The sequence below is a fragment of the Arachis ipaensis genome, chromosome B02 (assembly GCF_000816755.2).
Source record: "Arachis ipaensis cultivar K30076 chromosome B02, Araip1.1, whole genome shotgun sequence".
Lineage (NCBI taxonomy): Eukaryota > Viridiplantae > Streptophyta > Magnoliopsida > Fabales > Fabaceae > Arachis > Arachis ipaensis.
In genome coordinates, this window is record NC_029786.2 from 49410985 (window position 1) to 49434793 (window position 23809).

At 39.3% G+C, this 23809-nt stretch overlaps 1 long non-coding RNA gene across 1 annotated transcript in view; it reads left to right on the forward strand.

Annotated features, from left to right (window-relative positions):
* Positions 4162 to 23809, forward strand: part of LOC110268836 — a 43332-nt gene continuing 23684 nt past the window's right edge. The window contains exons 1-3 of the long non-coding RNA XR_002357403.1: positions 4162 to 4388; positions 4480 to 4575; positions 4679 to 4721. This is a non-coding gene — a long non-coding RNA (uncharacterized LOC110268836). The remainder of the gene's footprint in view (positions 4389 to 4479; positions 4576 to 4678; positions 4722 to 23809) is intronic.

The following is a 23809-nucleotide window of genomic DNA, read 5'->3' on the forward strand; positions in this document are numbered from 1 at the left end:
ACCATGATCAAAGTGTGAACCCGAATCCAAAGCATTGGCTTACTATGGTTCGGGGGAAATACTTAGATTTCAGTCCGGAAAATGTAAGGCTGGCGTTCAACTTGCCAATGATGGAAGAGAACGCACGTCCCTACGCAAGAAGGGTCAACTTTGATCAAGGGTTGGACCAAGTCCTCATAGACATATGTGAGGAAGGAGCTCAATGGAAAATTGACTCAAGAGGCAAGCCGGTTCAATTAAGAAGGCAAGACCTCAAACCAGTGGCTATGGGATGGCTAGAGTTCATTCAACGCTCAATCATTCCTACTAGTAACCGGTCTGAAGTTACTATAGACCGGGCCATCATGATCCATAGTATCATGATTGGAGAAGAGGTGGAAGTTCATGAGATTATACCTCAAGAACTCTACAAGGTGGCTGACAAGTCCTCCACTTGGGCAAGGTTAGCCTTTCCTCACCTTATTTGCCACCTCTGTAATTCGGTTGGAATTGACATAGAGGGAGACATCCTCAATGAAGATGACAAGCCCATCACTAAGAAAAGGATGGAGCAAATAAGAGATCATGGACCTCAACATGAGCATGAGGAAATTCCTCACCATGAAATCCCTAAGATGCCTCAGGGGATGCACTTTCCTCCACAGAATTATTGGGAGCAAATCAATACTTCCCTAGGAGAATTAAGTTCTAACATGGGACAACTAAGGGTGGAGCATCAAGAGCACTCCATCATCCTCCATGAAATTAGAGAAGATCAAAGATCTATGAGGGAGGAGCAAGAAAGACAAGGAAGAGACATAGAGGAGCTCAAGAGCACCATTGGTTCTTCAAGGAGAGGAAGACGCCACCCTCACTAAGGTGGAATCATTCCTTAATCTCCTTGTCTATTTATTTTTTGTTTTTCGGTTTTTGAGCCTTATGTGTTATTTATGTTTGTGCCTTTACTACATGATCATTAGTGTCTAAGTGTCTATGAATTAAAACTATGAGTGTCCTATGATTTTTATCCTATTTGATTTTTAGTTGCTTGGGGACAAGCAACAATTTAAGTTTGGTGTTGTGATGAGCGGATAATTTATACGCTTTTTGGCATTATTTTTACATAGTTTTTAGAAGGATTTAGTTAGTTTTTAATATATTTTTATTAGTTTTTAATTAAAATTCACATTTCTGGACTTTACTATGAGTTTGTATGTTTTTCTGTGATTTCAGGTATTTTCTGGCTGAAATTGAGGGACCTGAGCAAAAATCAGATTCAGAGGTTGAAGAAGGACTGCAGATGCTGTTGGATTCTGACCTCCCTGCACTCAAAGTGCATTTTCTGGAGCGACACAACTTTAAATGGCGCGCTCTCAATTGCGTTGGAAAGTAGACATCCAGGGATTTCCAGCAATATATAATAGTTCATACTTTGCCCGAGTTTAGACAACGTAAACTGGCATTGAACGCCAGTTCTATGCTGCATTCTAGAGTTAAACGCCAGAAACAGGTTGCAAAGTGGAGTTAAACGCCAGAAACAGGTTACAAACTGGCGTTCAATTCCAAGAGAAGCCTCTACACGTGTAAAGCTCAATGCTCAGCCCAAGCACTCACCAAGTAGGCCCCGGAAGTAGATTTCTGCATCATTTACTCATTTCTGTAAACCCTAGTAACTAGTTTAGCATAAATAGTACTTTTTACTACTGTATTTACATCTTTGGATTATCTTTTGATCCTTGGATCATGTTTTGGGGGCTGGCCATTCGGCCATGCCTGGACCTTATCACTTATGTATTTTCAACAGTAGAGTTTCTATACTCCATAGATTAAGGTGTGGAGCTCTGCTGTTCCTCATGAATTAATACAAAGTACTACTGTTTTTCTATTCAATTCAAGCTTATTCCTTCTCTGAGATATCCATTCGCACCCAAGTACATGATGAATGTGATGATTATGTGACGCTCATCATCATTCTCACCTATGAACGCGTGCCTGACAAACACTTCCGTTCTACATGCAAACAAGCTAGAATGAGTATCTCTTAGATATCTAATACAGAGGACCGAGTCCGAATTATTAAAATCTTCGTGGTATAAGTTAGAACCCATGAACGGCCATTCTTGAGATCCGGAAAGTCTAAACCTTGTCTGTGGTATTCCGAGTAGGATCTGGGAAGGGATGGCTTTGACGAGCTTCAAACTCGCGAGTGCTAGGCGTAGTGACAGACGCAAAAGGATAGTAAATCCTATTCCAGTATGATCGAGAACCGACAGATGATTAGCCATGCAGTGACACCGCATTGGACCATTTTCACAGAGAGGATGGGATGTAGCCATTGACAACGGTGATGCCCTACATAAAGCTTGCCATGGAAGGGAGTAGGAATGATTGGATGAAAACAGCAGGAAAGCAGAGGTTCAGAGGAATGAAAGCATCTCTATACGCTTATCTGAAATTCTCACCAATAAATTACATAAGTATCTCTATCCTAGTTTATATTTTATTTATCTTTTAATTATTAAAACTCTATAACCTTTTGAATCTGCCTGACTGAGATTTACAAGGTGACCATAGCTTGCATCAAACCGACAATCTCCGTGGGATCGACCCTTACTCATGTAAGGTTTATTACTTGGACGACCCAGTACACTTGCTGGTCAGTTGTATCAAAATTGTGAAAAACAACTAAATTTATGAACGTGCGTATTAAGTTTTTAGCGCCGTTACCAAGGAATGAACAATCACGATTTCGTGCACCAGATACACAATTGTGGAATCATTTAAAAAGTATAGCCTTAGGTATTATAGAAATCACTTATAAAGCGTAGCCGTAGGTTGATATCTTTGGGTCCACTTTTCATATCAAAGACAACGCTTTTAAAGAGTAACCTATTTATTATGTTTTGGGTGCACTTCAAAAGTGATTCCTAATGTATATAGGGCCAAATTCTAAACATTTAGTGAATTTTTTATTCCCCTTTCCTTCCAACTTGCAAACTGATTATCTATAATATTTTTCCATCTTCTCTTTTCTCTGTCCCATGGAGTTAAATTTGTTATTAATTTCAGGTTCTATGGAAATGCGCTGAGTGAATACTTATTTCCCCTTTACTAATCCATCATTTGAACTTGAAATATACTTCAAGGTATGCTATGGTCAAGATTATGAGATTATCTCTTTAACACACTGGTTTTACAGAATGAAATTGCTTTCATGTAGGTTAGGAGATGACCAAAAGTAAAATATTTTGTCACTAGATCATTCCATGCCATCCTGCTATTTATGTTTTTTGTAGTCAATACTCACTTTTCAACTATCTTTATTCAGAGATGCAGCTTCAGCAATATGATTCGCTTGTGTCGTTTCCCCTCTTCTCTCATATTTTATGTCTGTATTATTCTTTGTTTTTTTCTTTTATTCCAAGAAAAATGGTTGGAGATTTTGGGTTGTTTAGCGACAGAGCAAGAGATTCTAAGAAGAAATGGGAAGCCAAACAATGCTACGATGAGTTTCAGAAATTTCGAGTGTGTATGAGCATGTTGTTACCATGACTGTTGTTTATCAATCCATTTTTATTTTTTCTTCAGTTATTCTTTTGATATCTTTCAAGATGTTTTTTCAAGCTAAATGTAATGTAATTGTTTCATTCGAAATTCCTTGGTGCCATGATGTGGGCTTGGATAGCATAGTCAAGTGACTGTAGCATATGCTTCATCTTCTTATTCTGGCATCTGGTAGGAATGAGGAAAATATCTTAAAAAGTGTATCTGAGTATTGGAATACAATCATATTTGGCACATGTAATCTTATTTGATCACTTAATAATGGCCTTAGGATTAGTTGAAGAGACATTTTAGAAAATTTAAGCATAGATATGAATGAGATTGAATGGTGGATTGTCAAAGTATACTTTGGACTAGTGAGAATTGAGAAATGCATTTTGATTTAATATTCTATTTGGTGTGATTGGCAGTCTTGGAAAACGTGGTATTTGATGAGCATTCTCGAGAGGTTGATTACTTAGACAAATCAGTTACATGTACATAAATTTTATTTTAAGATGAATTTGGCTTATACACAGAAATTGATATGCATATATGAAGATTTTCCTAATTTTTTTGTAATATTTTGACTCTATTCCATAATTAAAGCCTCTCAATCTCAAAAAAAAAATAGAAAAAGAAACAGCTTTTCAAGTTTTGTTTTCAGTTTGAATGTGTTGATAAGAGAAGAGAAAATGGAGAGTTTGGTGATGAATAGGAAGAAGCTTTGTGTAATGGTGTTATGTTTGTGCTGGGTTCATGTAGTGACAGCTTCTATTACATAACATCACAAAGTAATTGTTGTTAATGGGCAGAGAAAGATTTTGTTTTCTGGTTCTATACACTACCCCAGAAGCACACCTCAGGTACTTTCTTTCTTAATTATGTTTTTCTTTTATTAATCATCCTTTTTAATTGTATTTTCTCATTGTTCATTGATGGGGGGAATGCATGTAGATATGGTCAGAGCTTATTCAAAAAGCTAAAGAGGGAGAGTTGGATGTTATTCAAACCTATGTGTTTTGGAATGGCCATGAACCTTCTCCAGGAAAAGTAATTCGCTTTTCAAAAAATTTGCAGGGTTTTTATTCTTTCATTTGTAAAAGAATTGGAAAGAAATTAAAACTAATATACTTCTGCTTACAAAATATTTCAGTATTATTTTGAGGATAGGTACAAACTTAGTTAAGTTCATCAAGGTAATGCAGTAAGCTTAACTTTATGTTAATCTCTAAATTGGTCCCTACATATGTTCTGAATGGAACTTTGGGTAATGATCTTCATAATTTGGCTTATATTTCAATATAATATTAGGAGTGAAAGGAGATTATTCTAATGCTTATTGCTAAGTAAATGATGAGGGAAAGAACGATTCCACATAAACTCACTGACAAGTGTACCGAGTTGCATCAAGTAGTAATAAGGGATTGATGGATTGAGCAACTCTAGTTTGGTGACGAATTTAGTTAAGCGAATAGTTGATGATTTGAGTGAAATTTGATTAACAGAAGCTAAATTGCAAGTAAACTAAAGTGCAAAATAAAAATTGGCCGAATTTTAAAGTGCAGAAGAAGTAAATTGCAGAAACTTAAAGTGCAAAAAATTAAAAGAGCTAAAAGTTAAATTGCAAGAAAAGTAAATAACTGAAACTTAAAGTGCAAGTTGTAAATTGCTGAATCTAAATTGCTGGGAAACTTAAATTGCATGAATAATAAAGGGATTTGGGTGTGTTGGAAATCAAAACAGAACTGGAAAAAGTAAATTGCAGTCAATTATAGAATGCTCAGTTGAAGAAATTCAGAAAACAGATCAGTTAGGATTTTGGTACCCAAACCAGAAATGGAAAAAGAAGAGTCAAAGCAGAATGAAAACCTAGATCAATTCCCAAATTTTAAAAAAGAAATTGACAATTGCAGAAGAATAACAAAAACAGAAAGAAAATTTAGATCTCAATTGCTCTCTTAACAAAATAGAAATAGGAAATTACAAATGAAATAAAAGTGGACGGAAAGCTAAGATCAGATCTCCAGTTCTTCAAAATACAAAAAGGAAAAGTAAAAGATAACTTCAAATTGAAGGAATTCAGAGGAATTCTCCAATCCAAGTTCTCATATCCAAAACAGAAAGTAAAAAGTTGCAGAAGAGAGAAAATAAAAACAGAAATGAAAATTCAGATCTGATCTCAATTATAAAAAACTCTAAATTGAAAACTAAAAGAGAGCCCTCCTATGAAATTAAATTCCTATCTATTTATACACTTTCCAATTGTGGCATCCAGTACTTGGAGTGGGCTTTTTGGCCTATGAAGAAGTGGATCAGAATGGCCATTTGTTGCAGCTCCCAGTGGAACGTTGCGTTCTCTAAGTGAGCGCAGCATTCATTTATCCACGCGTGCGCATCACTGACGCATGCGTGTCCTTTTGCGTTTTTGCTCATCGACGCCTGCGCATCATATATGCGTGCGCGTCACTATCAGTCTTCAGCTCCAAACATGCTCGCGAGCCCCTTTCACACGTACGCGTCGTTGATAGCGTTAACTTAGTGAGCGCTACGTTGGCTTAGTGAGCACTGCCCACGCGTGCGCGTCCTCTATGCGTGCGCGTTGGTAGCAAATATCCAATTCAGGCTTTAGCGCCAGCCACGCGTTAGCGTGCTTTGTCCCAGGTGCTCCATCGACGCGTGCGCGTCGATTTCAAAACTTCGCCTCTAAATTTGGATCTTGCCCGAAAACACTGAGTAAGTGAACGTAGCGCTCTCATTCAAAACGAGTGCCAAACACTTCCACGTGTTCGCGTCATGCACACGTATGCGTGGGTCTTCGAGTTTCGCCTCTGACGCGTAAGCCTCATGCACACGTGCGCGTCGCAAGTGAGCGTGGCGTTCTTTATTTGAACGCAACGTTATACTGCAGTACTCCCTCTTTTCTTCATTTTCTCACCTAAAATTAACCAAACAAGCAATCAAAGTCTCACAAAAATCACAAGAATTCGCATCATTCCTAATAATCACTTAATTCTTGCATAAATCTCATGATTTTGTATAGAATAAATGATGTTTGATTGAATCAAAATAATCATAAAATTCCACTCCAACCACTAACTTATTGTGCAAGAAAGTGCATAAAACCTAATGAAGCGTGTAAAAATGCTAGTAAAACTAGCATAAGATGACTTGTAATCACAATACCAAACTTAAACCTTGCTTGTCTCTAAGCAAGAAAAGAATTATGCACAAAGCTTCTTTCAATTGGAATGGATTGAAGAATAACTTGTAATGTCCTTTGAGTGAAGTGAATAAGTGACATTGGAGTGAACTCTAAATTATATGCTCATGCAAGGGCTTCAGTGCTTACTAGTCCCCACATCTTGGAAGTCTTAGATCTTAGGACTTTTATACGCTTTTTGGGGGTAATTTCATGTAGTTTTTAGCATGTTTTAGTTAGTTTTTTGTATATTTTTATTAGTTTCTAGGAAAAATTTATATTTTTGGACTTTACTATGAGTTTGTGTGTTTTTCTGTAATTTCAGGTATTTTCTGGTTGAAATTGAGGGAGCTGAGCAAAAATCTGATTCAGGCTGAAAAAGGACTACAGATGTTGTTGGATTCTGACCTCCCTGCACTCGGAATGGATTTTCTGGAGCTATAGAAGTCCAAATGGTGCGCTCTCAATTGCGTTGGAAAGTAGACATCCAGGGCTTTCTAGCAATATATAATAGTGTATACTTTGCTCAAGGATAAATGACGTAAACCGGCGTTCAACACCAGTTCCATGTTGCATTCTCGCGTTAAACGCTAGAAACAGGTTACAAGTTGGAGTTAAATGCCAGAAACAGGTTACAACCTGGCGTTTAACTCTGGAAATAGCCTAGGCACATGTAAAGCTCAAGTCTCAGCCCCAGCACACACCAAGTGGTCCCCAAAAGTGGATTTCTGCACTATCTATCTTAATTTACTCATTTTATGTAAACCTAGGTTACTAGTTTGGTATTTAAATAACTTTTAGAGATTTATTTTGTACCTCATGACATTTTAGATCTGAACTTTGTACTCTTTGACGGCATGAGTTTCTAAACTCCACTGTTGGGGGTGAGGAGCTCTGCTGTGTCTCGATGAATTAATGCAATTATTTCTGTTTTCCATTCAAACACGGTTGTTTCTATCTAAGATGTTCATTCGCACTTCAATATGATGGATGTGATGATCCGTGACACTCATCACCATTCTCAACCTATGAACGCTTGACTGACAACCACCTCCATTCTACCTTTGATTGAATGAGTATCTCTTGGATTCCTTAATCAGAATCTTCGTGGTATAAGCCAGAATCCATTGGCAGCATTCTTGAGAATCTGGAAAGTCTAAACCTTATCTGTGGTATTCCGAGTAGGATTCAGGGATTGAATGACTGTGATGAGCTTCAAACTCACAAGGGTTGGGCGTAGTGACAGACGCAAAAGAATCAATGGATCATATTCCAGCATGAGTGAGAACCGACAGATGATTAGCTGTGCGGTGACAGCGCACCTGGACCATTTTCACTGAGAAGACGGATGGTAGCCATTGACAACGGTGATCCACCAACACACAGCTTGCCATAGGAGGAACCTTGCGTGCGTGAAGAAGAAGACAGGGGGAAAGCAAAGATTCAGAAGACAAAGCATCTCCAATACTCCAACATATTCTCCATTACTGCATAACAAGTATTTAATTCATGCTCTTTTATTATTCGCAATCCAAACTGATAATTATAATTGATATCCTGACTAAGAATTACAAGATAACCATAGATTGCTTCAAGCCAACAATCTCCGTGGGAATCTCCCCTTACTCACGTAAGGTATTACTTGGACGACCCAGTGCACTTGCTGGTTAGTGGTACGAGTTGTGAAAAGTGTGATTTACAATTCATGGATTTTTATATCTTTTTTTTTTTGCCATTTTTTTTCTGCAAGCTTTGTTATTCACTGCTTTTTCTTGCTTCAAGAATCATTTTTATGATTTTTCAGATTATCAAATAACATTTCTCCTTTTCATCATTCTTTCAAGAGCCAACATATTTACCATTCATAAACAACAATATCAAAAGACATATGCACTGTTCAAGCATTCATTCAGAAAACAAAAAGTATTGTCACCACATCAAAATAATTAAACTAGTTTCAAGGATGAATTCGAAACCATGTACTTCTTGTTCTTTTGTTTTTAAAACATTTTTCATTTAAGAGAGGTGATGGATTCATAGGACATTCATAGCTTAAAGACATAGACAATTAAACACTAATGATCATATAGTAAAGAAACAAGCATAAATAAAACATAAAGCTCAAAAATCGAAAAATAGTAAATAAATAGACAAGGAGATTGAGGAATGAGTCCACCTTAGTGAGGGTGGCGTCTTCCTCTTCTTGAAGAACCAATGGTGTTTTTGAGCTCCTCTATGTCTCTTCCATGCCTTTTTTGCTCCTCCCTCATAGCTCTTTGATCTTCTCTAATCTCATGAAGGATGATGGAGTGCTTATGGTGTTCCACCCTTAGTTGTCCCATGTTGGAACTTAATTCTCCTAGGGAGGTGTAATCACCTTGAAGCAGCTTATGGTTTCTGTGTTTTAGCATTAACTCTAAGTGTCATGTCTCAAAGCGGCTCTTTAAATAAGCTTTCAATCAATACTCCTAAACCAGTTGGTTTTAAGGTATTAGGTGTTGAAGCACCCCTTAGGATTTACTATTTTACTTGCTCAAGCCTCTCTCTTTGACACAATTCTACCACAAGCATTTAACTAGGATAGTAACTCTTTGAGTTCTTATTTCTTTCTTTTTTTTCCTTTTTTTTCTTTCTCCTAGTAATTGATGCTCAGAGCCTTTTTCCATGTTCTTTTGTTTTTCTATTTCTCTTGTTTTCTTTTGTTGCTGCTTCTTGGATCAATAAATGTTTGAGAATCTCCACACTACTTTGAACTCTATATCCTGCCTATGAGCTCCCATGTAATTTTTCATAAACATGCAACCTCAATACACAATTATACAACTAGAACCACCACTTCTCTTAATCTTTTGCTTGCCTCAACTTTTTAATTCCTCAATCCTTCTTTTCAAAGAATTGTCCTTTGATGCCTTTTTGAAATATTGAGTGCAAGCAAGTTTTCAAGAGTATATTGTTGTAAATTATCAAGCATCTCAGTTATTGAATTACAGATAAGCTATACTAGGCAGACAGACAGGGGTACAATCTCACTTCCAATCATAGCAGTGTCTAATACAAAACAATCACTTAACAATACAACCTTTTGGAGTTGACTTGCTTTACTCCTTATCATCATCATTGCTGGTCTTCACATTCCTTTTTATCTCTTTGGTTGATGATGTTTAATCCTTCCAAAAACTTGGAAATCCTCTGCAATGATATTGGAAGTTGCTTGTTCCCCAAGCACTTGAAAAATGGTTAGCATGCATGTATGTTTGTAGACTTTTGAACTTAGATTAGTGTGTGAACACCAAACTTAGTTCCTTGCCTTATGCAGCAGTTTGTACATATGCAGAAAACCACATGTGCTCTTAATAAGAAAACATACTATAAACTAGAAAAGCAAGCTATGAACTAGAAAACAAACTATAAACTAAAAACTAAACAATTGTTAAGTAGTTTCTTTGATTGTTTAGAGCTGATAACTAGTCATGCTGAGGGTGCAATGTATTCTAAAATCTTTGGTGGAACACCAAACTTAGCTCCTTGCAATACAGATAAATCTACTTAACTTTCTTATTAAATCAGTGAAGGAAGAGAGAGTTACCTCCGGTTGGGTTGTCTCCCAACAAGCGCTCTTTTATCATCACTAGCTTGACGGTTCTCCCTCATTGGGGAGGGTGATGAACATAATGCCTCAACCCTTCCCCTCTCACTATAAGCTTTCCTCAAGTATCATTCTTGATAATTTCCACATGTTCAAGTGAGAGGATCTTATTCACTGTGTAGTATCCAGAGATTTGTGTGGATGTTTTCATTGGTTGGCAAGCTAGCATCACTTTGTCTCCTGGTGTGTGAAGCCTTCAGTGGAAATTTTCTTATTTTTCCACCCTTTTGGCACTCTATTCTTAGAATTCTTTTCTTTTCCAAGAGGTGGTTCATGTTTTGGAGTCTCAATCTTTGGAAGGTTCTTGCTAAGGATCTCATATGGAGGTTTTGGCTGTGGTTCCTTCTCAACTTCTTGAGCTTGTTGCAGCACTTCTACCTCTTCCTTTTCTTTCCAGCATGAGCTTAAGTGCATTGATAGTGACTCATCAGGTGCCTCTTCCAAGTTTGGATCTCTCAGATCAATCTTCTTCCACTCTTCTTCTTGATTGGGATCTTGCAAACTCTTGAAGACATGAAACACTATATGCTCTTCGTGCACTCTCAGCATTAATTCTCCCTTCTTAACATCTATTAATGCACTGCTAGTAGCTAGGAAAGGTCTCCCTAGAATGATGGGAGTGTTATGATCTTCCTCTATATCTAGAATGACAAAGTCAACTGGGAGGAAAAATTTTCCCACCTTTACCAATACATTCTCCACAACTCCAAGTGCTTGCTTAATGGATTTGTCTGCCATTTGGAGAGCTATTTGTGTGGGTTTCAATTAATGAATTTGAAGGTTCTTCATCAAGGATAGAGGCATCAGATTGATGCTTGCACCAAGGTCACAAAATTCTCTCTCAATTATCATGTTGCCTATGGTGCAAGGGATATGAAAGCTCCCTGGGTCCTTCCTCTTCCTTGGTAATTCTCTCTGGATGATGGCACTACACTCCCTGGTCATCACAAACATTTGTCCTTCTTTCAGGGATCTTTTCTTTGTCAATAATTCCTTCATGAACTTAGGATATAGTGGCATCTGTTCAAGTGCTTCTATGAAAGGGATGTTGATGTGCAGTGTCTTTAATATCTCCAAGAATTTGGAGTATTGCTTCTCTTTGTTTTCTCCTTTGAACCTTTGAGGATACGGTAACATTGGTTGGTGGTGCACGAAATTGTGATCTCCAGGCTCGAACAAATCCTGGTAATGGCTCCAGAGCTTGGTGCTCTAATCTTAATTCATAATTGTCACAACTTCGATACAACTAACCAGCAAGTGCACTGGGTCGTCCAAGTAATACCTTACGTAGCGTATAAATTATCCGCTCATCAGTTGGTATGCTTCCACTGACTCCTTCTTGGTTGACTTATCATTCTATGTGTGAGTTTCTTGCCCCTGCTTTTGCTCCTTCACTTCTTCTTTTGAGCTTTTTTTGTTGTGCTCTTCTTGAGTAATGGCTTCTTTCTCTACCTTCTTCCCACTTCTCAAAGTGATTTCTTTGCACTCTTCCCATTTGATGGCTTTCCCTGTGTCTCTTGGGTTATTTTCAGTGGTACTGGGGAATGTATTTGCTAGCTTTTCACCTATCTCTGTAATTTGTTTAGCCATTTGTCCTATCTATCTCTCAAGATTTCTCATTGAGGCCTCTTGGTTTTTGAGAGTCATGGCTTGATCTTGTCTTGCCATTTCTTGAGTTTTGATGAGTTTCTCCATTAACATTTCTAAGCTAGAGATCCTCTGAGAGTCTGGATGTGGTTGCATGGGATGTGATGGCTGTTGGTGAAAGTTATTTAGGGCATTGAGATGGGTGTTTTGTGAGTTGTTGTGGGGTGGATGATATGTGTTTTGTGGGTTTTTTGTATTGGTTAGAGTTGTTGGATGAATAATTGTGGTTGTTTGTGTTGCGGGAGTTATTTTGGTTGGAGTTCCTTTGCCAAGGTTGCTGGTTCTAGTTCTCTCCCCATTTCAGATTGGGATGGTTTCTCCAAGATGAGTTGTAAGTGTCTCCATAGAAGACATTTGGTCTAGAACCTTGATTGTGCATGTACTGCACTTGTTCAGGCTGCTGTTCTTCATAGCTTTCCTCCTGCTGTTCCCACACCACTGATGGTTGGTTAGTTGTACTCACTGCTGCAAGTTGTAATCCATCCATCCACTTTGTCATCATTTCAATTTGCTGTTGAAGTTGCTGGTTGGTGCACGAAATCATGATTGTTCATTCCTTGGTAACGGCGCCAAAAACTTAATACGCACGTTCATAATCTTAGTTCTTTTTCACAACTTCGCACAACTAACCAGCAAGTGCACTGGTTCGTCCAAGTAATAAACCTTACGTGAGTAAGGGTTGATCCCATGGAGATTGTCGGCTTGAAGCAAGCTATGGTCTTCTTGCAAATCTCAGTCAGGCGGATTCAAATGGTTATGGTGAATTGATAGTTAAAATATAATTAAAATATAAGATAAGATAGAGATACTTATGCAATTCATTGGTGAGAGTTTCAGATAAGCGTATGGAGATGCTTTTGTTCCTTCAGAACCTTTGCTTTCCTACTGCTTTCATCCAATCACTCGTACTCCTTTCCATGGCAAGCAATATGTTGGGCATCACCGTTGTCAATGGCTACATCCCATCCTCTCAGTGAAAATGGTCCAAATGCGCTATCACTGCATGGCTGATCATCTGTCGGTTCTCGATCATGCTGGAATAGGATCCAGTGATCCTTTTGCGTCTGTCACTACGCCCAGCACTCACGAGTTTGAAGCTCGTCACAGCCATCCCTTCCCAGATCCTACTCGGAATACCACAGACAAGGTTGACTTTTCGGATCTCAAGAATGACCGCCAATAATTCTAGCCTATACCACAAAGACTCTGATCATAAATCAGGAGGCTAATAGATATGCATTCAAGCTTGCTTTCATGTAGAACGGAAGTGTTTGTCAGGCACACGTTCATAAGTGAGAATGGTGATGAGCGTCACATAATCATCACATTCATCATGTTCTTCTGTGCGAATGAATATCTTAGAGAAGAAATAGGATTGAGTTGAATAGAAAAATAATAGTACTTTGCATTAATTCATGAGGAACAGCAGAGCTCCACACCTTAAACTATGGTGTGTAGAAACTCTACCGTTGAAAATACATAAGAGGAAGGTCTAGGCATGGCCGAATGGCCAGCCTCCCCAAATGGCATATGAATTCGAAAATAGGGAAAAAGACTAATCCCTGATCAAGGATGATCAAAAGATGTAAAATAAATCACTAAAAGTAGTTTTTATACTAAACTAGTAGCTAGGGTTACATAAGATAAGTAAATGATGTAGAAATCCACTTCCGAGTCCACTTGGTGTGTGCTTGGGCTGAGCATTGAGCTTTCATGTGTAGAGACTCTTTTTGGAGTTAAACGCCAGGTTGTAGCCTGTTTCTGGCGTTTAACTCTGATTTGCAACCTGTTTCTGGCGTTTAACTCCAGAATAGGGCAGGAAGTTGGCGTTTGAACGCAAGTTTGCATCATCAAAACTGGGGAAAAGTATGAACTATTATATATGGCTGGAAAGCCCTAGATGTCTACTTTCCAACGCAATTGAGAGCGTGCCAATTGGGTTTTTGTAGCTCCAGAAAATCCACTTCGAGTGTAGGGAGGTCAGAATCCAACAGCATATGCAGTCCTTCTTTAGCCTCTGAATCAGATTTTTGCTCAAGTCCCTCAATTTCAGCCAGAAATTACCTGAAATCACAAAAAAACACACAAACTCCTAGTAAAGTCCAGAAATGTGATTTTTATTTAAAAACTAATAAAATTATATTAAAAACTAACTAAATCATACTAAAAACTATGTAAAAATAATGCCAAAAAGCGTATAAATTATCCGCTCATCACAACACCAAACTTAAATTGTTGCTTGTCCCCAAGTAACTAAAAATCAAATAGGATAAAAAGAAGTGAATATACTATAAATCCCAACATATCAATGAAACTTAGCTCCAATCAAATGAGCGGGACAAGTAGCTTTTTGCCTCTGAACAGTTTTGGCATCTCACTTTATCCTTTGAAGTCCAGAATGATTGGCATCTATAGGAACTGATGCCAGGGCATTTTGGCCAGTTTCACTGACCCTTTCTTTATTGTTTTTAAGGTAGTTTCATGCATTTTCTTAGGGAATAAGCAAGTTTTGGGTAGAATTTCACTTACATCTTGATTCAAGCATACATTGTGCACTTTACATGATTTCATGAGGATTTTGCATTAATTTAATGACAAATTGGATGATGCATTTCCCATGACTGGGACTAGAGCTTTGATGCACTTTATTGCTTGGTTTCAGGACAAAGGAAGCAAGGAAGAACCACGTTAGCAGCCACGTTAGTCTAACTAACGTGACCTCTAACGTGGAATAGGAGCTAACTTGCAAAGTTAATGAGAAAAGAAATCGCCAATAACGCCCTCGAAGCCATAATAGCCCACGTTAAGAGTCACATTAACTAAGTTAACGTAAACTCTAACGTGGAAGAAAGAAATGAAGCCAATGTTAGTGACACTTACCTTTGTCACTAACGTTGGACCAGGCTCACAATTGGCCACATTAAGAGCCACGTTAACTCATTTAACGTGGACTCTAACGTTGAGAAGCAAAAGAGAAGCCAACATTAGTGACACTTACCTTTGTCACTAACTTTGAGCTAAGCCACAATGAGCCACGTTAACTTAGTTAACGTGGAGGGAGCAAGAATCGCTAACGTTGGTGACACTCACCTTTGTCACTAATGTTGGAATGAGCCAATGTGAGCAACGTTAACTCCCACGTTAACTTAGTTAACATGGAAGCTAACGTGGATAAGGGAATGATGAGCCAACGTTAGTGACACTCACCTTTGTCACTAACGTTGGAAATGGCTATCATTGCTACGTTAGAAGCCACGTTAACCTAGTTAACGTGGACTCTAACGTGGGAAGTAAGGGCACATTGGAACGTTAGTGACAAAGGTAAGTGTCACTAACGTTCTCGAAGGATTGGCAAGCTTACGTTAAGAGCCACGTTAACCTAGTTAACGTGGACTCTAACATAGGGGGAAGGGAAGACTCTCAACGTTATTGGGAAAGGTGAGTCCCAATAACGTGTGCGAAGGACCAAGAGGCAACGTTAGTGGTCACGTTAGTGCCACTAACGTTGAAGTTAACGTGGACCATCCCTGGGTGAGGAATGTTAGTGAAAAAGGTGATTGTCACTAACGTTCTCGAACCCACACTCTCACTTAACGTTAACGCCACTAACGTCCTGAGCTAAACACCCTGCCCACTTCACACTTTCTCTCTGCAAGTAAAGCTAAGCCCACTGCAGAAGATAACTGCTTCAAACTCAAGATCCAAAGGCCCACATCCAAGACTTGAAGAACCAACTAGAAGATCAGAAGAGTAGTATATATAGGGGTAGTTTTGAATTAAAGGGCTTTTTGGGGGATTTGGAAATTGGGAACTACTCTCTGTATAATTTACTTTCTCTGCACTTCTAGTTCTAATTTTCATGATGTATTCTCCATCTTTGTTTTCTATTTCCAGAGCTATGAACAACTAAACCCCTTTCATTGGGTTAGGGAGCTCTGTTGTAATTTGATGGATCAATATTAGTTTTCATTACTCTTCTTCTATCTTTTCTCTTGATTTTACTAGAAAGCTTTCAATCTTCATCCAATTGGGTAGCTATCTTGGAAAAGAAGCTATTCATACTTGGATCTCTTCTGAACCTTGGAAGAGGAATGAAGACATCATGCTAGAAATGCTTTCTCATGTTGGACCAAATTGGGTTTGGTTGGATATGGTGACTATAATCCTACCAACACTTGATTTGGGAATGCATGTGGTATAATCAGTGACCATACTTCATCTCTTCTCATGAGCAATTGACCAAGGAATTGGCTATTGATCAAGATTTGAGAGATTGAATTGCCAAGGAATTGGAATTCGATCACTTAAGATTGCCAAGGAGATCAATGAATGCATTGATTGAGGAAGAGATGAAAATGAACTTGATCCGGAGAATGCAACATCTCCTAAGCCCAATGAATCCCCATTTTTGATCTTACCCATTCTCTTTAATTTCTGTAATTTACTTTTATGAGCATCTTCCCCATTCCCATTTAAATTCTGCAATTTACCTTCTGTCATTTACTTTCAGCCCTTTACTTTCGGCATTTACATTTTTTGCTATTTACTTTCTCGCCATTTAATTTCCTGCAACACTCAACCCAAATTCTGCTTCGCTCAACTAGAACATTTCTCTAATTAAAGTTGCTTGACCAATCAATCCCTGTGGGATTCGACCTCACTCTATTGTGAGTTTTTACTTGACGACAATTCGGTACACTAGCCAAAGGAAAATTGTTGAGAGACAAGTTTCCGTGTGCATCAAGTTTATGGCGCCGTTGCCAGGGATTGATTTTGTTTCAACAATGATTAAATTGGAGGATAACTAGATTGAGCATTTTTTTTCTTTTGTTTGATTTAAGTTCATTTGAGTAATTTACTTTCTGTTCAGTTATTTTCTTAGTTGTTTACGATTCAGTCCACTAACCCACTAACTGTTTGATATATTGCATCACTCACACTAACAGCATTTCTAACAAGAATAGTCTCTGCATCTAGTTCCTTGCTTGTGCCTTGTTGGTTGTATGACAGGGAGAAGAAGCGGGGCTTCAACTTCATTTGATTCTGAACCTGAGAGGACCTTCCTTAGATTAAGGAGGGAAGCAAGAGGAAAGAGAGTAGTTGGTGCTGAAGAAGAGGAAGAATATTTTGAACCAGACATGGATGAAAATATGGAGAACCATCATGAAGAAGAGGTTCACAACCATGGCAGAGAGGGTCTAGCAAATCATGCTGGGCAAGAGAGAAGAGTTCTGGGGTCTTACATCAACCCAAACCCAGGAAACTGTGGGAGTAGCATCCAAAGGCCAACCATACATGCCAACAACTTTGAACTAAAGCCACAGCTCATCACCCTTGTTCAGAACAACTGTTCATTCGGAGGGAGTGTCCAAGAAGACCCCAATCAACATCTAACCACCTTCCTGAGGATATGTGATACTGTGAAGTCTAATGGTGTTCATCCTGACACCTATAGACTACTTCTGTTCCCTTTCTCACTCAAGGACAAGGCATCTAAATGGCTGGAATCCTTCCCAAAGGAGAGTTTAGCAACCTGGGAAGATGTGGTAAATAAATTCCTGGCAAGATTCTATCCTCCTCAATGGATTAACAGGCTGAGAGCTGAGGTGCAAACATTCAGGTAACAGGATGGTGGGACTCTATATGAAGCATGGGAGAGGTTTAAGGACCTGACAAGAAGGTGTCCACCAGATATGTTCAATGAATGGGTGCAGCTACACATTTTCTATGAAGGCCTTTCTTATGAATCAAAGAAGGCAGTAGACCATTCATCCAGGGATCTCTGAACAAGAAGAAGACCATTGAAGAAGCCATAGATGTCATTGAAACTGTAGCTGAGAATGACTACTTCTATGCTTCTGAAAGAGGCAACACTAGAGGAGTGATGGAGCTAAATAATGTGGATGTACTGCTGGCCCAAAATAAGCTTATTACCAAGCAGCTGGCTGACCTCACCAAGAAGATGGAGAGGAACCAAGTGGCAGCAATCACCACCTTATCAGCAACCCAAGAGGGAGTGAATACTGAGGCAGAAGAGGAGCAAGAACAAGCCAATTACATTGGAAACTCGCCCAGGCAAACCCATGATCCATACTCAAAAACCTACAACCCTGGATGGAGGAATCACCCAAACTTTGGGTGGAAAAATCAACAAGATCAAAACCAAGATCAGAGACGTCACAACTCCAACAACCATGCAGCTCACCAACATTCCACACAAAGATCATATCAACACTACCCTAACAACACCTCTCCACATCCATACCAAAACCAGAATAACCAAACTCACCCCTCCACTCTCAACTCACCCTCATCTGAAGATAGACTCTCTAAAATTGAGACTATGCTTGAGGGCATATGCAAAGAGATTCAAGATAATAAGGTATTCAAAGAGGAGGTGTGAGCTAGCATCAAGAACCAGGGAGACACCATCCAGAGGCTGGAATTTCAAGTGGGATACTTATCTGAAAAGATTCCCAAACCTACAGATAGCTTCCCAAGTGACACAGAGAAAAATCCGAGAGGTGAAGCAAAGAAAGTCAGATGGGAAGATTGCAAGATGGTTACTACAAGTAATAAGGAGACTGAGGAAAAGCAAAACAAGCCATCAGAACAACTTGGAGAGACATCAGCAGAGAAACAGGAAAAAGATCGCCAAGAACCTAAAACTTTACAAAAGGAGCTGACACAGAAGGAGCTACTGAAACTATATGCACCTTTTTCCCAATTACTCAATGGTGCTGTAGAGAAGAGAATATACTCAAGGTTTCTTGACATGTTTGCATCCCTCCATGTAAACATACCATTCATCAAGGCCCTCCAACAAATGCCCTCATACATCAAGTATATGAAGGAGCTGCTGACCAGGAAAAGCTCACTCAAGGGAGGACAAACGATAGTGATGAATAAGGAGGGCAGTGCTCTCATTCAACCAGAGTTGCCTATAAAAAGGAAGGACCCAGGGAGTTTTCACATCCCCTGTGCAATAGGAGAAACACTGTTTGATAGAGCACTCTGTGATTTGGGAGCAAGCATCAACTTAATGCCTTTATCCCTTATGAAGAGGCTGCAAATCAATGAGATAATGCCCACAGATGTAGTCATCAGGCTGGCTGACAAAACTCAAAAACAAGCAATAGGAGTGGTGGAAAACGTGTTAATAAAGGTTGGGAAATACTTTCTTCCCACAGACTTTGTCATCTTAGATATAGAAGAGAGTCACACTCACCCAATCCTATTGGGAAGACCATTCCTAGCTACAGCCAGAGCACTTATAGATGTGGAGCGAGGGGAGCTAATTTTGAGGATCCATGATGCACAGGTCAGCTTCAATGTCTTCAAACTCTCACTAGAAACAGATCGAGAGACCAAAGAACCAAGAAAAAATCATAATGAGATACCGAGGGAAGAAGCAAGCACTGAAGCACAAACAACACCTCTGGGAAACCCCATAGTTGATGAACAAGGAACTCAGGAGCTGTCACAGCTTAAGGAAAATCAAGAGGAACCTAAACCACCAGAGTCATGTGAGACCAACAACAAAATTTCCTTAGAAGAGGAGATCACAAAGAGCAAGGCATCATCAAAAGGGACAAAGAAGAAGGCACCAAAGAGGTGGAGGAACAAGAAGATCCCTACAGAGGACTTTTCTCCGGGGGATAAAGTGATCTCAGCCTACTTCCCAGATATTCCACCTCATCTCCCCACTATCCCATCTCAGTTACCTAAGGTGTTCACCATTAACAGAGTTCTTTCCTTAGAACATGTGGAGATCCTTGATGAAGCCAATGGATATAGGTCTACTGCAAGAGGGGAAGATCTGAAGCATTACCAACCACCCTGATAACGGCAAAACGTCAAGCTAGTGACGCTAAAGAAGTGCTTCATGGGAGGCAACCCATATTTTATATGCTTTTAGATTAGTTAATAATGCAAGGTTCATGAATTTCAAATCAACTTGATATGCATTTGTATGAGTCATTGTGTGCAACATATAGTGAAGAACAAGTTTGGTGTTCAAGGCACACTAAGAGAACATCAATGTAACCCATATCATGTCACTCTTAGAGGCCTTGAACAATTCTTTTACATCACACGGCACCAAACTAAGTTTGGTGTTGCAAATGTTGTACACATGGATGTTGAGCTAGTCAGTTGGTTTGCACCAATGAATGGTACTTAGTCAGTTAAAACAAAAACTTTAAAAAGTAGTTATTCTTTAAATTTTGCCGCCACTTCCTACAAGTGTATTTTTAATCATTTTTTTTTATTTTGTAGGATCATTGATGGGGCATTGAAGGATTCGGATAACACAAAAGGAAGAATATTTCGCACGTGTCTCAAGGGGGAATGCATTGGGAATGGTTGCCATGCAACATTGGAAGAAGAACAAACTTGGAAACTGAGCCAACCCCATCATAAAGTTGGCAATCCTTGTGTTTATTCCACACAAAACCCCAACCATCCATCAAACAACCACCACAGCAATCCACACCTTTCATTCTCTCCTCACTTCCCTATATAAGTGAGTCCTAGTCCGTACCTCCCCTTCACACCCAAAGTGCCATTTCTCACACTTCACACCTTCTGCATCCAAATTCCTTCATCACACCTTGTCCTAACCAACCGAATTCCTTATCTATCCGTACCTTCCACCCTCTTCACACATCAAACTCAAACTCATGGCATCATCAAGCTCTAAAAGGCAAAAGAGGAAGGAACCAGTAGAGAGCATTTCTTTCGATGAGAAGAGATTCAAAACTACGTTCCATGAACTCGAATTTGAACGGATAAAGCTCAAGAAGATACTGCCTGAGTTAACATTCCAAATTGAAGAGGATGAATGCCCACAGATTCGAGAGAAGATTGAACAAAGGGGTTGGCAAAGGCTTACGAACCCGGAGAGGAAGATAAATGCAAACCTCATCAAAGAGTTCTATGCAAACGTGGTCAGAGAAGACAAAACCAAGGCCCCCACCTTCAAAAGTTATGTAAGAGGGAGAGAGGTGGATTTCAGCCCCAATGCTATAACAAGGACTCTTCAGTTGAAATTACCACATTTTGATGAGCTCGGTTATCAAGCAAGAGTAAGTAGGAGCCCTGATGATGATGAACTCGAACAAATTGTGAATGACATATATGTTATAGGAGCTGACTGGGAAAGGTATGTGGATAAGAGGCCCAAGTTCATCAAGAGAGGAGACCTCAGCCCTGAAGCCAAGGGATGGTTTGAACTCGTGAGAAGATCTATCCTCCCAGCAGCAAACAATTCCGAGGTTAACGTCACTCGAGCTACTATGGTACATTGCTTAGTACAAGGTGGAGATATCAATGTGCACGAGCTTATAGCTAAGGGGATTCAAGAGGCAGCTGAGAAGATTGATTCGGGTGCCAGGCTTTGGTACCCCAGCACCATCCTCAGACTATGCACGAAGGCCAAGGTTGTCTTCGAGGATAGCAACCCAGATTGGTTAAATCCTGGGAGGCTAATTACATTTCAGCGTCTAACCTATGTGACACCAGCCCAACAACAAAAAAGACCTCACATAGGAAAGCCAAAACCAAAAGGAGGAGCTCACCAAGAAGAGTCTCATCAGGAAAAATACCAACAAAGAGCATATTATGACCCAACCAACATAAACCTGAATCACATTCATGGAGCCATTGAGGAACTAGCAAGGAGCTATATGGAGGGACAAGAACAACAACTGCATGTTCAAGCTCAAAGGATGGATCGTCAAGAAGAACTCCTTTCTAATTAGATGAATCAACAAGGGGAGTGGCAGAAACAGCAAATGGAACATTATTCCCAGCTCACTCAAGCCATCAATCAAGTGTCTGAAAGACAGGAGCGTCAAGATAAGCGCCTTCAAGAACTCAACCAACGCCAGCTAGCTTAGACGAAGGCATTCAATGAGTTCAGTGTACTTAATGAAGAACGGCAGCTACATAGGGAGGAGTTCCACATAAACACTCAAGTCAAGTTGAACTACATGTCTAGTCATATGCATAATTTACACTATGCCATCCCTACTTATGATGAGGTCCAAAAAGATTTTGTAGAACAAGAAGAAAAGAAGGTGAAACAGCAGAAGGAAACATTAAAGAAGAAGATGGAAGATGCTGGCTTCTGGAAGAAGTTGATTGGAAAAGGCAAAGGATGTGGGAGCTCAAGCGCAACAAGTAGGCACTACGAAGACGAGCCAGAGGGAGAGCATGGGCAATCCCATGAGTAAAAGGTGGTGGAGTTCCCTCCTTGTTCCATTTGTTTTAATGCTTTAAATAAGGAAGATCATGTATGAAATAGAACATGCTTCCATGGTAGTTAGAAATTTTCAATTCTGTCTTTAAGTTTTTCACTGCTTAGGTCATAAGTGTGCTGTCTAGATGTCAATGCATCCTTACTTTGCTTACTTGTATGCTTGTCCTTTCTAATCAAATAAAAAGAGAATGTGTGTTATCAAAGACCAGAGTGGATTTCATATTGTGGAGTAAATTCCTTAGTTTGTGATGTGGTCATAAGTTAGCTAAGTTAGTTCACCAACAAGGGTGGGAAGATAACTATCTGGCCTGAATCATATGCTTGAAACACACCCCATGAGACTAGCTAAATAACAAGATCCTAATAAGAAAAAAAGGGAAAAGAACAATAAGAGTTGAAAAAGAAAGAAAAGTTAATAAAGAATAAGGCTAGGCACCAAGGGTTTGAAACTTGAGAGATGTGTCTGTGGTGCTCCTGTACCAAGGATCTGCTTGGATGAATAAGTTCGTAGGAGTGCTTCATCACTTGGTAACTTGGGTTAACTAACCCGGGATTATCAACTGAAAATCCACTATCAAGAGCAACCTTGCTACAGAACATTTAGTAACCCAAAGAGGTGCTGGACACCAAGGTCTAAAGAAAGAAAATAAACAAACCATGTGCCTGTGGTGTGGATGTATGGGGGAAAGAGACTTGAGGGAGTAAGTTTTTAGGGGTGTCTCAACACCTAGCACCTTGAACCAATTGGTTCGGGAGTGCTGGCTGAAAGCTTATCTTAAAGAGTCGCCTCCTCACAGAGCACCTAGTCTAAGAACACAAACAAGCCCTGAAATAACAAAAAGGATCAATGAATAAAAGTCTCATGGGATGCAATCAAGTGAGTGTTCTAGGACATGATAAAGGTCTGAAAGCCAGTGAAGGAATGAACCTAAGTTGCTGATGTGCATAAACTTGATATGCTACGATTTAGGAAATTGCACGATCGGCAAAATTCCTTCCGGCAAGTGCACCGGTTATCGTCAAGTAAAAAAACTCACAAAAGAGTGAGGTCGAATCCCACAAGGATTGGTTGAGTGAGCAATTCGGATTAGAAGTATGTTCTAGTTGAGCGGAATCAAGATTTAGATGAGAATTGCGGAATATAAAATTTGCATGAATTAAAGAGCGAGAAGCTAAATTGCTGAAATTAAAAGGGATGGGGGTGATTGCATAAATTTAATTGCAGAATGTAAAGAGAAAGTGGTAAATCAGAAATGGGGAGTTCATTGGGTATTAGGAGATATTGAGATCTCCGAATCAAAACAACTTTTATCCCTTCCTCAACCAATGCATTCATTGAATTTTGCTTGGCAATCTTATATGATTGGATCCCAATCCCTTGGCTCACCAATTCTCTCTAAAAACAAACAAATTCCCAATCCCTTGGTTTAAATGTTCATAAGAAGAGATGATGCTCGATCACTGATTATACCACACAGTTTCATGAACCACAATTTGGTAGGATTACATGTCACAATATCCATCCAAACCC